We start from the raw sequence: 17,023 nt of genomic DNA on the forward strand, positions 1-17,023 counted from the left end.
ACGAGCCGACGAAGGGGAGGGGGGGGGGGGGGAAGAGAGAGAGAGAGATACATCCTCCTGCACTTACCCCGGGCTGACGGAGGGAGAGACTCCGAGGCTGTGAGGATGGCCCGGGCCGGGCTGGGGAAGGGAAGGGGTGACGGAGCCAGTGTGAGGCCCACACTCAGACTTTCACACTCTCACCGCCGGGGAGAGAGAGAGAGAGAGAGAGGGAGGGAAACACCGACCCAAAAAACTAGCCAAAAATAACAACTTGAGAGGGGAGGCAGAGTCGCCACTGAAGCCCCGCCGGTCCCCCTTACCTCCGTGCCGTCCGAGTTCTCGTTCAAGCTGCCCGAGGAGTCATGGTGAGAGCCCACACAAACCTCCCATGGGTGAGCTGTTGTCACTTTTACAACAGACCAACTAACGCCCGCGCCCCAGCCGGCACTGGCTCGCTCAGCCGCGCGCTCCCGCGGCTCCGTTCCCCCCCCCCCCCCAGAGCGCGCCCCCGCCCTCCTCCGCGCGCGGCCGTCGACGCCTCAACCCCCCACCTAACCCCCGCGCGCGCGCGCGGCCGCCCGCACCTCAACCCCACCCCCATCCCGACCCGTGCGCGCGGCCGTCGGCGCCTCTTCCCCCCGACCCGCGCGCTCACCGCGATGACCTCACGCCGCGCGCCCCCTGTACCCCCCCCCCACCTTCTTTCCGCGCCCCGCCCCCACCCCTCCTCCTGCGCGCGCGGCCCCGCGACTCCCCGGTCCGCGCGCTCGCCGCCCGGCGTCATGACGCTCGTGGACGACATCGGCTCCTTGGAGGGTCGGGCGTCGTGTGCCGACGGGAGCGTGCGGAGCCGCGCCAGGCGGAGTCTTCCTCCAGCGGGACACGGAGTTTACTCCCACCCCTTTCCGACGCACCGGAATGTGAAGGAACAGGAGTGGCCCATTTCAAGATCTGCTCTTCAAATAAGACCCCAGCTCCAAGTTCCTACACGGAACCCCCTATCCCTCGAGTCCAGTCTGCAGCCAGAAATGTTGTGCACTCATTGACTGAGCCTTCACTGTGCATGACTTACAACGATTTGCTGGTTCTTCTCATGTATTTCCTGGGGATGGAGGACGGCTTGCTTCCACTCTGTGGATTCTTTGGTGGATGATGAGGCCAAAGTGTGAACTGCACTCTCTTCTGTAGATGAGGCAGGAGGTGCTTGACAGGGGCAGAGGGAGGTGGGTAGTTCGTGAGATGGTACCCTCCTTCCCTTTCTCATGCAAAGTTTCTGTGTGTTCCTGATGCATGATTCTGAATGCCATCTGGAATATTCTTCTCCACTTTGAGAAGTCAGGGGCAAAGATTCCAAGGAGTCACTTGGGATGTTGCATTTTTTTTGAGGCTTTGAGCATATCCTTGAATCTTTTTCTTTGTCAGCTGCTAATCTTTCCCATGACAGAACTCAGGCATGCAAACAATATCCTCTGTACAACTTAACATACTGAATGTACCTAGGGCCTCAACATGAGTTTGTTGGCCTAAGAGAGGACATCAACATTCATTTGCTTTTTTTCCATCCCTCCAAAGATTCACTCCCCACTGGGTGAAGAAATATATTCTCATATCCCTATTTTGGGAACGATTCCCGGTTCTAGGCAACCCAGCCAGGGAGAATAACATCCTTACAACCGTCTGTCAAGCCCTGCAAGAATTTTGCATATTTTAGTGAGATCACCTCTCATTCAGGGAACATAGACCCAGTCTGCTTAACCTCTGTAACATGACAAACCAGTCATCTCAGGAATCAAGCTAATGACCCTTCAGAGCACTCCCTCTATCACAAGTATACCCTTCCTTAGTAGGGAGACCAACCTGCACACAATACTTCTCATGATGCAGCTTCACGAGGGCCCTATATATTTGGAGTAAGAAGGCTCTTCGACTCAAATCTTTTTGCAATGAAGGCCAGCATACTATTTTTACTCCTAATTGCTTACTAGTATGTTAACTTTCTGTGATTTGTGTCCCTCTGAACACTAATACCTTTCAGTCCCTCACCATTTTAGAAATAATTCATCGTTCTATGTTTTCTATCAAAATGGATGACCTAATTTTCCTCACATTATATTCCACCTGCAATTCACACTCATTCACTTAACCTATCTATATCCCCCTGGAGTGTCTCTGCCTGCACCTCATAGTCCACATTGCCACTCATCTTTTTACCTTCAACAATCTTGGATATACTTGATCCCCTCACCCAAGTGATTTATAATAGATTGCGAGTGGCTGGGCCCCCAGCACCATTTGATCCATGTGGCATCCTACTAGTCATATCCTTCCAAAAGGAAAGTGGCTTTCATTCATCATCTATTTTCTGTCAATCAATCCTCATTCAATACCAATATATTACTCTTAATACCTTGTGCTCTGATTTTGATTAATAATTTCATATCAAAGGCCCCTGAAAGTCTAAGTACATCACACTAGTCCCCCCCTTATCAATTCAATTAATTAAAATCTCAAAATATTCCAACAAATTGTGAAACATGATTTTTTTAAAATCCACATTGATTCTACCCAATCAGCATGATGCAGAGGCTAAGGCAGAAGGGATCTGAGGTGTGTTGGCAAACTGCATCCAAAAATGACTTGGTCATAGGAGGCAGCGGGTATGATGCATGAATGTTTTTCTGACGGGAAAACTGTAACAAGTGATATGCCACAGAGATTGGTGTTAAGATCTTTGTTGATTGTAGTATGTTATCTTTTATATATATATATATATGTGTGTGTGTGTATTTTTTTTCTTTTGCGAATGTAGGTAGTATTAGTTAGTTTGCAGACGACTCCAAGAATCGTAGATAGCGAAGAAGTTTGTCTAAGAATACAGGGGGACATAGATCAGCTGGAAAGTTGGGCAGGGTGGTGGCAGATGAAATTTAATCCAGGCAAGTGTGAGGTTGGACATATAGAGAAAATAGCAGGACCTCAGGAGCATTGACATAAAGAGGGAACTTGGGGTGTCGTCCATAGCTCGCTGAAAGTGGCAACAGGAGGTAGATGAGTAAAGAAGGCATTTTGCATGCTTGCCTTCATAGGCCAGGGCTTTGAGTATAAGTGTTGAGACATTACGTTGCAGCTGTACAAGAATATTGGTTAGACAGCACCTGGATTATTGTGTACAGTTCTGGTCGCCACACCCAGGAGGCATGTGGTAGCAATAAAGAATGCAGAAGACATTCACCAGGATGTTGCCTGGAATGGAGAGCTGTATTTATAAGGAGAGATTAGAAAGGCTGAATTTATTCTCACTGGCATATATGAGACTGAGGGGTGACATTATAGTTTATAAAATTATGGGCTTAGAAAGATGCATCATCAAAGTCTTTTCCCAGGCCAGAAGGGTGTAGAACTAGAGATCATATGTCTAAGGTGAGAGAGGAGAAATTTAAAGGAGACCTAAGGGGTAAATATTTCACACAGAGGGTGGTGGTGATCTGGAATGAGCTGCCAGAGGACAAGGTAGAGGCAGATACAGGTACAATTACAACATTTAAAAGGCATTGGACAGGTACTTGGATAGGAAAGGCATGGGGCGATACAGGCCCAATGCAGGCATATGGGATTAGCATAGATAGCTGAAAAGGCCTGTTTCTGTGTTGTACGATTCCATGATTCTATGTGAAGATGGAGTGTGGAGCATGTATGTGATGAGGTGTGATGTGGAGAAACTGTATGAACAGGTAGACTTGGTGCCAGCTGAGAGAGGGTGATGAAGGCTTGATAACTGCAGCTGCACTTTGTGTGCTGGTGTATAAAGAGGGTGATGAGTGAGAACAGAGGAGAGGGACAAAAAAACAAACAAAATGCTGGTCAATGAGAATCAAAAAAACTGCAGATGCTGGAAATCTAAAATAAAATAAAAATGCTGGAAACACCCAGCAGGTCAGGCAGCATCTGTGAAATGAGAAACAATTAACATTTCAGGTCTGGGACTCTTCATCAAAACAAAATGGCAGAGCTGTGAGATTTGGAAAACAGCAGTTGCTGGAAATCTGAAATAAAAATGTGCTGGAAATGCCTAGTAGGTCAGGCAACATTCTGATACAAATTGGAAAGACTGAATATCTGAAATCACTGAATTCTTCACTGAATTCAAAGTGCTGTGAAGTGCCTGGATGGAAGATGAAATACTGTTCCTTATCTTGGGCTTTGTTGGAACAGTGTAAGAGATCAGAGTGGGCGTGAGCTGGAGAATTAAAGTATTTTAACTATAGTCAATTCCCCTCAGAAACTATGTTTCCATCAGGTCACCTCTCATTTCTACTAAATTTGACAGCTCAACCTTTCCTCAAATGACAAGCCCTCCATCCCAGTGAATCAATAAACCTTCCCTGAACTGTCTCCAATGACTGCATGAAGTACTTCAGGTTTCTGCAACTCACTGTATGGTTGGAGTAAAGCTTACCTACTTTAGTACTCCACCTCATTTGCACAAAGGCCAATGTTCCCTTTGTTTTCCTAACTTTCAGTGTTTCATGTATATTGATGCCCAGATTGCTCTATACAGTTCAATTCTCTCTCCATTTAAATAATATTTTGCTTTTTTATTCTTACTATCAAATGGATCACCTCATATTTAACCATATTATACACTAATTGCCATCCCCCTGCCCCGCCCCCACACTCGCTTACTATTTGATTTTGCACCTGTCTTTGTATTGTTGGAAAATTTGGCTGCAATATATTTGGCCCCTTCATCAAAGTTATTAATATAGATTGTAAATATATGAAGCCTCAGCCCTGATTCATATAATAGCACAATAGTCAATCTGCATATTGACACATTTATACTTACCCTATTTTGTTATGAGGAAAGGTTGGACAGGCTAGGCTAGTACCTAGTGGTACGTAGAAGTGAGTGGGGACTTTATCAGATCCTGAGGGGTCTTGACAAGTGTTTCCTCCCCTGGGAGAATCTAGAACTTGGTGTCACTGTTTAAAAATAAGGTGTCACCCATTTAAGACAGAGATAAGGTGAAAACTTTGTGTCTCAGACAGTAATGAGTCTTTGGAAACACAAGAGACTGCAGATGCTGGAATCTGGAGCAACACACAAAATGTTGGAGGAACTCAGTGGCTCAGGCAGCATCTATGGAGGGAAATTGACAAATAGTCCCAATGAATGGTCTCGACCCGAAATGTCGACTATCCATTTCCCTCCACAGATGCTGCCTGACCTGTTGAGTTCCTCCAGTGCTTTGTGTGTTTCTCCATGAGTCTTTGGAATTCTTTCTCAAAGTGTAGTGGAAGCAGTGTCATTGAATATTTTTAAGGCAGAGGTAGATAGATTCTTGAAAAGCACAAATGATCAACTATCCATCTATCTCTGCCTTTAAGGTTACTGTAGGTAAATGGGGAAGTGGAGCTGAGGTTACAACCAGATCAGCTGTGACCTTATTGAATAGCAGAGCAAAGTTGAAGAGCTGAGTGGCCTACTCTTTTTCCCAACTGGTATAATTGTATGATAGTCAAACCTCAATCCATGCTGCTATCTTACCCCCAATGTTGTGAACTCGTGTCTTGTTATTTACCTTTTATTTAGCACCTTAATGAATACCATTTGGAAATTCAAAGACACCACATTTATGGTTCCCCTTTATCCAATCTGCTCATTAAATCCTTAAATAACTCTAATGAGTTGGTCAAACGTGATTTCTTTTTCTGCTGAATTCAGTTATGATTTTTTAAAATATCCTGCCATTACTTCTTTAGTAATTAATTTCAGTATCTTCCAGAATCTAAGGAACTTTAGACAATCATGAACAGCGTGCCCACTATCTTTGCAGCCATTTTTTTTAGAAGATCCTAGGGTGCAGGGCATACTGCATTAAATTTTCAGTGTAAGTTACAGGAATTGTATGAATATGTCAAGCTGACTTTAGAAACACATTAGATAAACCTCAATACTAATTAAATAATATGAAAAGAAAAAGGTGAAAAAATAACTAAAAATCAGTAAAAAAATAACTTCCAGGCTGATAATAGGGTTTGCCTTGGCATACCTTGATCAACACTTGGCATACCTTTTGCGCAGTGAATACCCAGGAATCATTGATGAATTATCTAGATGCTTTATTTGGAGGTGTATGGGTATTTCATTTTGATTAGATAAGTCTTTCCACATCTGTGAGTATTTGGGATCTCCAGACATGTGCATTCTCTCTCAGTTTAGAAGTCTATTTCCCCAAGATATAGTGAGCCTGGGATCTTATTCTCTGTTTGCAGTATTTGGTCTCATTCTCTCAGTGCTTGAACTCAGAATTGATCTATACGTAGGGCCAACAGGCAGAATACAAAGTGGAAAATAATTTCAACAATTTGATTAATTTGTTAACAAACCATGGCAGCAAATTATTTGTATGGGAACAATGCATTATAAAATGTATGCACATTCTGTTTCAAAGTTAAGCATTTTTAAAGCACCACCGGAACCCATGACAACTGAAAGTATGGCTTGTGCATGTGAAGAAAGGTTTATTGACAGGATATGGATGTACTAACAAGACTTTCAACCACATGTAGGTGAAATTAGTCATTAGATGTAACAGCCAACAAAAATTAAGTAACCACCAATTGTTTAGAAAAGTACTGGCTTTTAGAACACCCATAGAGGAAATTCAAAATTTAAAAGCTCTCCTTAAAAAATAATCTTGACCTTCACTATAATTAATAAATCAGCTTGTTTCTCAGTAAGTAATTTCTTGGTGGCTGAGTGCCATTTCTGCATAAGAACCGCAGTGTACCCTGAAAGAAACTCTGAGTAGTTTGACATTATTAGTTTTTTGTTCAAATACATTAATTGGAAAGTTTACTGGTATTTTTGCAAGCATGATTGCATGTATAAGATGCTGCAGCCTTTGTAGTTTCTGAAAGGTACAATACCTGTTAAATTTGTGGAATATTTCAGCTTAATGCAAAGTACACAACACTCACAAGATTAGTGGGAGAGGACCAAATTAATTTACAGTCAGATAATTCCACAACAGTAAGCAAGTGTATCTAAATGACTACAAAGTGATAAATGTATTCTTGCACATGGTAAAATCGTGCTGCACCTAATAAAAGACAGAAAAATACACTTTAACCTTACCCATCAAGTGGAAGCTGAGCAGGTAGGAAGATAAAATAGGCCAATTCCTCTAGATCCCACTGTCCCACTTTCCTGTAAAGGTGGCAACAGCACCTTCCTGAAGGCAATTGAATCCTTCATTGAATATGAAGATATGGCTTTCCTGGGCTCCATGGCAAATAAGGCCAAGGATTTAAAATCACACTGCTTAGGCGGAAATCCTCCTGCACTTCTACCCACCCAAAGTCTACTCAGTTATTATTCGTTCTATAGTTGTTACAAACTACAGATATTTCCCAGGGCAGTGGACAATGGAACCAATGTGTGAATTTTAACATTAGATAGCAGTGTCATTCACTGGGGAACTTACATGGATTTGAGTTGGAATAAATTATTCATATTTCATGGGACTGACTGATAAGGAAGTGACTTAGTAGATAAGGTTACCACTTATCAAGATCTTGGAAGGACTACTGGCAGGTTGTTATATGTTAAGCTGATAAATGTGCTAAACCTGATATTATGCATTTATAACATGTTCACCTCTGAATTTAAGGGATTTGCAAGAAATATGTCTGGCCACTTTACAGTTTTAAAGAAGACATTATTATTATTAATACAACAAGTAACTTAAACAACAAGTAACATGAAAGAACAATCTTATTTCTCTGAAGCTGTTCCCATACACTACCTGCGAATATATGTAAGTTCATGGTAGAATCCCCATTAAAACCTATTGACAGGTCTCCACCAAACATCTGAACTCTCTGTTATAAAGAATTATCACAGTCTGCAGTGATATGAGGATTTGTATTTGTTCAAATAACATTTTGAAATCTTTTCTAACCTGAAAAGTGAATAAAATTCATTGTTTATAATTGCTAATCTTTGATAATGTATATGAACTTCCAAAAGTCTTTTGTTAAACAAAAGTTTTCTATGCTGTAGTTTTTCTATGGTTTCTATGGCAGGTAGATGGGACTAGCTGAATAATGTTTCGGCACAGAATAGAAGGGCTGAATGGCCTGTTTTCTGTGCTGTAGTTTTTCTATGGTTTCTATGGTTTCTTTCTATATAATTTATATGATCAGAAAAAAATATTAACATGCAGGAAATAACACCTATTACTCAGTGAGTTTAAGTAAGCGAATGTAATAACAAATTGTAGTGTGAAAGGTCATGGCTGTCATGTGACACCATCGAGTACTGGTCGAAAGTGACACCACTGTCAATCAAGGTCTGGCTCCACCCACTTATTAGCACACACTCTTGACCATTGGTTCCCGTGTACGCCTCCTGTACCTGGCCATGACTCATTGGACCTGTTGAATTACCTGAGCTAGCTCCACCCAGCTCTCCAGCACTATAAAGAATGCCACATGTGCGTGGCTCTTTCTCTTTTTGATTGCTGCCGGGGTTGAAACCACGCCGAGGGACCACTGGTAAGAGTATGCGCTTCCACAAGGGTTTAGGAGCATCTTAAGTAGATTCCCAGTAGTGTAGAGCCGATGCTTGTCCATAGTCAGGGGGTTCAGGCACCATATTACGTTTTCCCTCATTGTTTGTAACTAGTTCACTGTGTGTGTGTGTGTGCGTGCGCGCGCACGTTCACCCCTGTTGCGACTCCCCTCATGCTTTGCGATCACCCAAGTGCCTGTGTGAGTGTGCATCTGTTCCCGTTCATTCTGTTTCCGCGTTTGTCTTTGTAAATAAATTCCTTTTTTAGAAGCCAAAGACTGTGTCCAGAGTCCTCTACCTTTGAGACCCCAAAGGACCTTTTCCCACAACACAAATACAGTGTGGTCTTTATTCATGAAACAGAAGAAAGCTTCATTTCCTGATTGATTATGCCCAATTTTTAGGCAAAAGGTGGTTTTAAAGTCGGACTAAATTGTGCCCAGGTGTAATTTTAGTACTGATATGAAGGTTGCTTGATATAATTTACAATACGTTATTCTTTTCTGGTTTTCCATTTACATGTTGCCATTGAAAGTGCCAAAGTTTCCAGTCACTGAAGCACCGAGTTTCAGGAATGGTCTATTCTTGATTTTCTCTCTGCGTGGTTTTCAGGCAACTGATTGGCAAAGGAACTATTGGCCTAATAGCCATTTAATCAGAAATGAAGATACATATGGACAACTGAATCAAATGACCTATCACCCAAAATCACAATTATCCTGTGGCGTTCATATCACTAATTGAAAATAAGCAACAATAATATTTAATAACAAAAAGAAATAGGAGAGCAATTATTTCATTTGGTGCTGTGATTTAATGCAGTTTTTCACTTATCTGCTGGCTTAATTCTCTTACAGAACTTAGTTGTTCACATGTCATTGAATTAGGTTTGTAAGAAGTATAATAGACATACAAATATATTTAATCCCACCTTTGTCTTCTCTTTCTCTTTTGGTTCCTTATCTCACTGCTCTCCAGATTTTCAATTAATTAGTTGTTGTATTAATAAAGGCTGTACAGCTGCTGCTGGATAGCCCATTTATAAAGTTTGCAATCTTTGAGAAGCAATTCTATCATGCATTATTTTTTAAATCAATGACGATCCTGTCCAGGGATTATTGCTCAGCTGCACTGCCAGTCATTGTGACTGAATCATTTCACAATTCAGATGACAGTGGTGCCATGAGCCATGGCATTAAAAATATTTCAGCTCTTTGGAGATAATATTAATCACTTCATCTTGCAAATATTACAGGGTAAGTTATGTGAAATATTTGCTATGCCAATGTACTAATGAAACTTATTACACATTTATACAAAAATGAATTTTGCAGCTGTGCAAGAAACATTATTGTTGATCCATTTCTAGGATAACACACTCTAAATTGAGCTCAATTTTAGCTAAAATACCCATAGAAAGTTAGAAAAGGAGGTTGCATATCTGAGCATAAATTAGTACCTATTTTCAAAATTCAAAGCTATTTCAATTGTAATTTTGTAGTAAATCCTGCACCCTAAATCAGTTGATTTGTGGTTAGGTGAGGTGTTAAAAATGTACAAAGCTCAATCCTGACCTTAACCCACCTACGTCCTATGTTAAAAGAAGACAGTCAACACTCCCAGGAAGTATTATTGTAATGAAACTGTCAGACTGAGATTTAGCCTATGGTGCAGGTATAACCTTAGCTTCTCTTGGGAAACCAAGCAACTGAGGAGAGGGGAATTCAGGAGAGGAGAAATAGGTGCCATTAGAGCTTTACTTATGAACCAAGAGGAGCAGGAGTACACACATTGGCTGGACTCCTCCCCTGATATGTATTATGTGCAGGGTACCTTTAAGAGCTTGTCAGATCATGTGAGAGAATCTCCATATATCATTGCTTCCTTGCACTATTTTGTTCAGTTAGAGTTCACTGCTTCAACAAAGGATCTTCTAATGGTAATTCTACCTCTATTTATTGATGTTGCAGGCAGCAACACGAAAGGGGCACATCACATGTAACAATTCCCTCCTGGGATTGAGGATTTCCCCAGCACATAGCACCACTCTCATGTTCCCACCAGTAGTTACAGACTCTTTAACAGTGGTTGGGGCCATGCTCCCTGTCTGACTAGAAGCCAAGTCAATTAAATTGGTTTTCAGGTGGGAATACTGGCAATCAAGAAATACTTCTACTGCAAGGTCAAAGATCCACAGTGTGCAAAGAAAATCCTGGACCCCACCTCCTGATTGTCTTCATATCACATCCCCAGCAAGATCAGAACCTTTGAGTTTAGGGTTAACTCACACCAATAATTGAGTAGAAACTGGCATCTGACATAATTCCCTGCAATAGTCCTTCTATATGAACAAGTGAACATAGCCTCTTGTGGTAGAATTAATTTGGATTTCAGATAAATCATATTTTTATTTTGTTTTGTCATTTAAGCTTTGAAAGAATCTTGCAACTTCTGAAGGAAAGCTTAATTCATATTGAAAACACGTCGATAGTTCTTAGGCAACACTAAGAGCATGCAACAAATATGCTTGCCTGCTGCCCAGTGTCCTCTCATGCCAGCATTTTTCTGGGACAATCAAAATGATTCTCCGCATCAGGAGGGCATGAGTGAGCATGTAGGCCTTAGCAGCAAGTAGCCCTCAGGTGACGAACTGCTCAGGCTCTGCTCCAGGAATGCCCTATTAGCCTTAGGCAGGAGGCAAAGCTAGAGAGCAGAGCCTCATCACCTGTCAAAAGTGGGACTGCACTGGCGCCTGGCACTCACAAAGTCCCAGACTTACAGTGGATCTGCTAAACTTCAGTATTTACCCACCTGGTAGTGGATGAGCAACAACAGTTCTCTTTGGGGTCATTGGCCTCAGATAATTTGGCCTTTGGTTTCTATACAAGTGAGCCGATATTTTTCTGTAATAAGGCACTGGTTATGAACATATTGTAACATTCCCTGATTACATTTGGGAAAAAGATTATACATGACAGCAACAGAAATATTGACAACAACAATCCTCTTGGGAAGGAGAAGGTGACTGTGCTGCTGCGATAGAGAACAATACTTTTAGATAGGGAAGGGTGGCACAACTGATATAAGAGCACAAAGCTTTTCTGCAAAGCAATTATCCTTCAGATGTTTCTGGCCTCATCTTACTTTGTCATGGATTTGGACAGAATAATTGGAATACTTCTCTGTTATACCTGGTACTGCATATTATGCACATATTTACATCATAGAAACTACGCTTTTAGTTAATGTCTACATTCTTAGCAGTAAAAATAGATTGCCTAATGACCTGTAAAGTCTGGGAGAATCAATGATGGAAAACACATCTCTTTCCTTCTCTTCTTTTGGAATATTGATATATCGTGATGTCTTCCCAAAAGGAAAAGGAAAAGCATGGCTTGAAAAAATAATTTTGAATCATGCGACCTGATCAGTATCAATGTGTTACATAGGCTTAGTTCTGAATGGCAATAGTAGCATTAAAGAGAAACACAATGCAGCAGGATGTCCAGCATTTGAGTTTCTGTTATCAGTTATCATTTAAGCCACAAAAAAATCCAGATCCTGGAAAATTGGTTATCCTAAAACTTGCTAAAATAAGCTATAAAATATTTAAATGAAACAGTTTCATGTTATTTGGATTGAAAATCAAAGGAATTCTGCTAAATACAACGGGGAATTCAGAAAGAATTTTTTATATGTGAATAGAGAGAATGTAGAACCTGTTGCCACATGAAGTGGTCGAGGTGAAGAGTGCAGATGCATTTACAAGTTACTAGATAAGGTTAATGGGGGAGAACAGAAAATGATATTGATATGATGAGATGAAATAAGTTGGAAGAAAACTTGTGGGGAATATAAATGCCAGTGTAAATCTGTTGTTTTGTACATTTGCTCTGTAAATTTCTGCATAATTTCAATTTCAGACTGGAAACTTGCACTTTTCCCTTAACTTTGTGATACTTCTCTCTTTAAAAAAGCCAGTCCAGTCTGGCTCAAACTTGCAGCAGCAGGTTGTGGGATCTGAAGGCATGTAAAATGTGGTGTTTGGCTCACTCAAACAGATTCAGTGTTTGCTACATTACTATTTTTGTGCCACTTTTCAACACAGAAGCAGCTGGCACCAACAGCCAAATAAAGGCAGGCCATAGCACGTGGGAAGAGAAGATGTTGAAATTTCACAGAAACACACTGCAAGCCCTTCGGAATGACTTTGAACTCAAGAGTCACAGAGCTGCTGGAGGTTAATGATAGAAAATGTGAAAATGTTAATGATATTTGGAGGGAGGGAGAACTGTTACAAGTACAACTTCCAAAGCAGTGCTGCAAAGTTCAATGATCTGAGCAAAACGGAAGAGGTAACATCAAATGTTTAAACTACTTTTTTCAAGAACACCACAGATAAAAGTATATCACCTTCTAAAAGGAGACACAAGAGATTCTGTAGATGCTGGAATCTGGAGCAACACACACACAAAATGCTGGAGGAGCTCAGTAGGTCAGGCAGAATCTATGGAGGAAAATAAACAGTCAATGTTTCGGGTCGAGACCCCTCATCCGGACTGGAAAAGAAGAGGGCAGAAGCCAGAATAAAAAGGTAGGGGGAGGGGGAGGAGCACAAGCTGGCAGGTAATAGGTGAGTCCAGGTGAGAGGAGGAAGGTAGGTGGATGGAGGAGGGGGGATAAAAGGGAATGATGTAAGAAGCTGAGAGGTGATAGGTGGAAAAGGTAAAGGGCAGAATTTGGAGCAATTTATTTCCCTCTGTAGATGCTGCATGATCTGCTGAGTTTCTCCAGCATTTTGTGTGTGTTGCTCACCTTTTAAAAGGAACAGTTTTATTATAACCTCTGCTGGTCTTCTCCTCCTCTTCCTGAGTAATTAGTTTATGAATAGGGAATACCAGTCTTGCAAAACCCCAATGTAGGTCGGTTGGGTAGTTGAGGGATTGGGGGCCAGGGGTGGGGTGAGGACAGACAGGTGGTGGGGGAATAAGGTGAGAGAAGTTCTTTGTGGTCTCATAATAAGAAGCTGTGAGAAGCAAGTTCAAACATTTGCTTGGACTTTTATAGTGTCTGCCATAAAGTGAAATGTTCCAAAGCATTTCACGGGAGTGCTATCAGACAATACTCAATACTGAGTTGCGAAAATAGATTTTAGAAAATGAAAGTAGAGCACTGTATGTGCTGAAAATCTGAAAACATAAAGTTGGAGGGAATGCTGGAAATACTCAGCAGCTTTCTTGAAGAGAGAAAAGCTGTTATTATTTCAGGTCTTCATCAGAACTGAAATAAGTTAGAACAGGTTTTAAGCAAAAGAAGTACAATAAGGGGGTTGGGAGGAAAGAACCAAAGGAAGATTCTCTGATGTGGTGGAAGGCAAGAGAAATTAAAAGGGAAAAACATGATGATACAAGGGAAAAGGAAGTGGTACTGTCAGGTGTTAAGAAGCAAAAAGTGGGTCTAAAGGTGGAGTAAAAGGGAAAACAAAAGTTCTCAAATGAAATTGCTAAAGTTAGTGTTGAGTCCAAAAGGCAGTAAAGTGCCTTATCACAAAGTGAGATAAGATAAGATAAGATAAGATATCTTTATTAGTCACATGTACATCGAAACACACAGTGAAATGCATCTTTTGCCTAGAGTGTTCTGGGGGCAGCCCACAAGTGTTGCCACGCTTCTGGCACCAACATAGCATGCCCACAACTTCCTAACTCGTACGCCTTTGTAATGTGGGAGGAAACTGGAGCACCCGGAGGAAATCCACACAGACATGGGGAGAACATACAAACTCCTTATAGGTAGTGAGGTGCTGTTCCTTGAGTTTACTTTAGGATGCACTGGCTGAGGACAAAGAGTGGAGAATTAAAAGCACTGGTGGAGAGCACAGAACCAGGAACACATAAATAATCAGAATACCAGGAACATAGAGATTTTGAAGGGACATAAGACTAGAGAACGTAGGAAGGAGTATAATTATGGAAGGGTTTCAACACAACCATGAAAGTTTATAAATCAAAGCAGTACCAAACCAGTTACTGGCAAGTGATAGTTGAGTAGACTTGGAATGAGTTAAGATACAGTCAGCAGAATTCTAGATGAATTTTACAAAGTACTCTCAGAGACATTGATATTGAATTTAACCTTGTATGCATTATAGGAATAAAATTTGAATGAGCAACCAAATAAGTAATATCAATTAAAATAACTCAAGCAAATATTGGACCAGATATTCAAGATGACTTCAGAAGTGTATACCATACTGAATATATAAATTCCATTCTCATGGGTTCCTAGAGATGCTCATGGAGAATGCAGATAAGGTCTACAGTTATTTCTAGCTGCCATCCTTTTCAAACATGGGAGCAATGGAGCATTGACTTCAACCTAAAGGCCTGGATTTTGCAGTTAGCAGAAAATATGAGCTCTTGTTTTATAGGGCACGAGCTCTTGATTGCTTTTCTGTTTGCTGATATACATTCTGTGGGCTTTTACTGAAATTAGGTGCATTGCCCTATACATGGCCTCTGGGACCTGTCTGAACAAACCAGGGAACCACTTATTTGCTTCATCAATCAGCCTGAAGGCCATTTAGGAGTAGAACAAAGTCCAAATCAGGCAACATCTATTCATTCAAAATCATATGCAGAAAGTAAAAGAAAGGGAGGAAAGAAAGATGGGATTAAGACAGATGTTAGAGTCAGAAATAAAATGTTAGAAGAAATTTTTTTATAGTTTTATAATATCTCCAAAATTAATTCAAATCAGAAGGAATGACATTTCAAAATGAGACTTACAAATGTTTATTTTCAGTGTCGGAGTTCATTTGGCATTTATTTAGGTCCATTGAAAATTTATGCACACTGGAATGGACAAGACCTAACCTTCACTGGAGAGTTCTGTGGGTAGCTGTAATGTATGCACTCCAAATTCATAGACTTACACTTTCTGCATTTCCAAGCCTCTCAGTGAGACACTGGGACAACACAGTTCTAGAGGAGAAGACAGTAATTTCCTGTTTTCTGAAAAGAATTATAACATCATAAAAATTGTCTTTTTCATGTCAGATCTAATGGCAAAATTTATCTGTTTTGTCTAAATTAAAATTCTCTCATTCAAAGCACATTACAGCAAGATACCCCTTGAAGACAATTCATTATCCCAAAAAATGATAATGGGAATAGCATTGTGTGATTAATCTGCATGAGAGTGGAATGCAGATAGCACACCAAATTTGTGCTACTAATTCACTTCAATAATTGCAGTGTGCAGTCAGATTAACTGTGCAATTTATTGGCAAGATGCATCAGCAAAGCAGAAAATAATGGACAAACAGCTTCAGATAAACCCAGCGTGTACTGCTTACAGCTCACCTAAAAGGGGAGGCATGGTTTGGCTGGATCGGGTACAATAGTTCTTCTGCAATGGATCCAACCTGTGAAACTTTGAAGAATGACACAAATTTGGAGGATCCAAGCTTTTTGAACTATACTGGAAGTCTTAAATGAAATTCAAAGAACTGAAGAAGTCCTTCTGCAAAAAGACAGGGATAATGCTCAGAAAACTAATGTTTAGATGCAATGCCAAGAATCAAACCCTGTGGACCCAGATACAGTACAAGAACAAGTTTACATGCTTGGTCAAGGTAAATGAATACCTCTTCAAATGCCATTCTTTCCAACAACATATTTCAGACACTGTTCAATTCATCATTCCTTCATCACTCATGTAGCAACAATCTCTACTAATTTGTTTCCTACCTCACATTCATATAGCCCCACCTCTTCTTCACTCACTATTCACACACTCATCTGAAAGCTTGAACACAGTGATGACTATTGAACCATGTTCGCTCTGTCACTAAACAGATTTTGCAACCCTCACTGATATGCTTCCATTTTTCTCATAAGAGACAGCAGAAGCTAAATATAGTGGGCAGGTGTGTCCTATTTAACCCCATGATGGAGATGAAGATGTTATTATTTCAAAACCAATGAAGGTGACAAACTCAGTTCCTCACACCCCACTGCTCCAAATGTACAATCACTTCTGAGTTAAACATAGAATGTGCAGGAAGTGCTCAGTAGGTCAAGCAGCATCTGTGGAGAGAGAGAGAGAGACGGAATCAAAGTTTCAGATCGATAGCCCTTTATAGAACTGGAAAAGTGAGAAAACAAGAATGTGGTTAAGTTTTCTCACTCTTCCATTTATGATGAAGAGACATTGACCTGGAATATTAATTCATTTTTCTTTCTCTATAGATGCTGCTCAACTTGCTGAGTATTTCCAATATCTTCTGTTTTTACATCAAATTTTCTGGCATCTGCAGTTCTTTGTTTTTTAGTCTCTTTTGATTTGTAAGCTTTGGGATGGTATGTCCTTGGAGTGTATAGTCTTTAGGCTTTACCCTCCCTGCAGTACAACTCTGTTGCCTTTTCTTTTCAGCTAACTGTGAACTGGTGCCCAGGCAGT

This window comes from Pristis pectinata, chromosome 4 (assembly GCF_009764475.1).
Source record: "Pristis pectinata isolate sPriPec2 chromosome 4, sPriPec2.1.pri, whole genome shotgun sequence".
Taxonomy (NCBI): Eukaryota; Metazoa; Chordata; class Chondrichthyes; order Rhinopristiformes; family Pristidae; genus Pristis; species Pristis pectinata.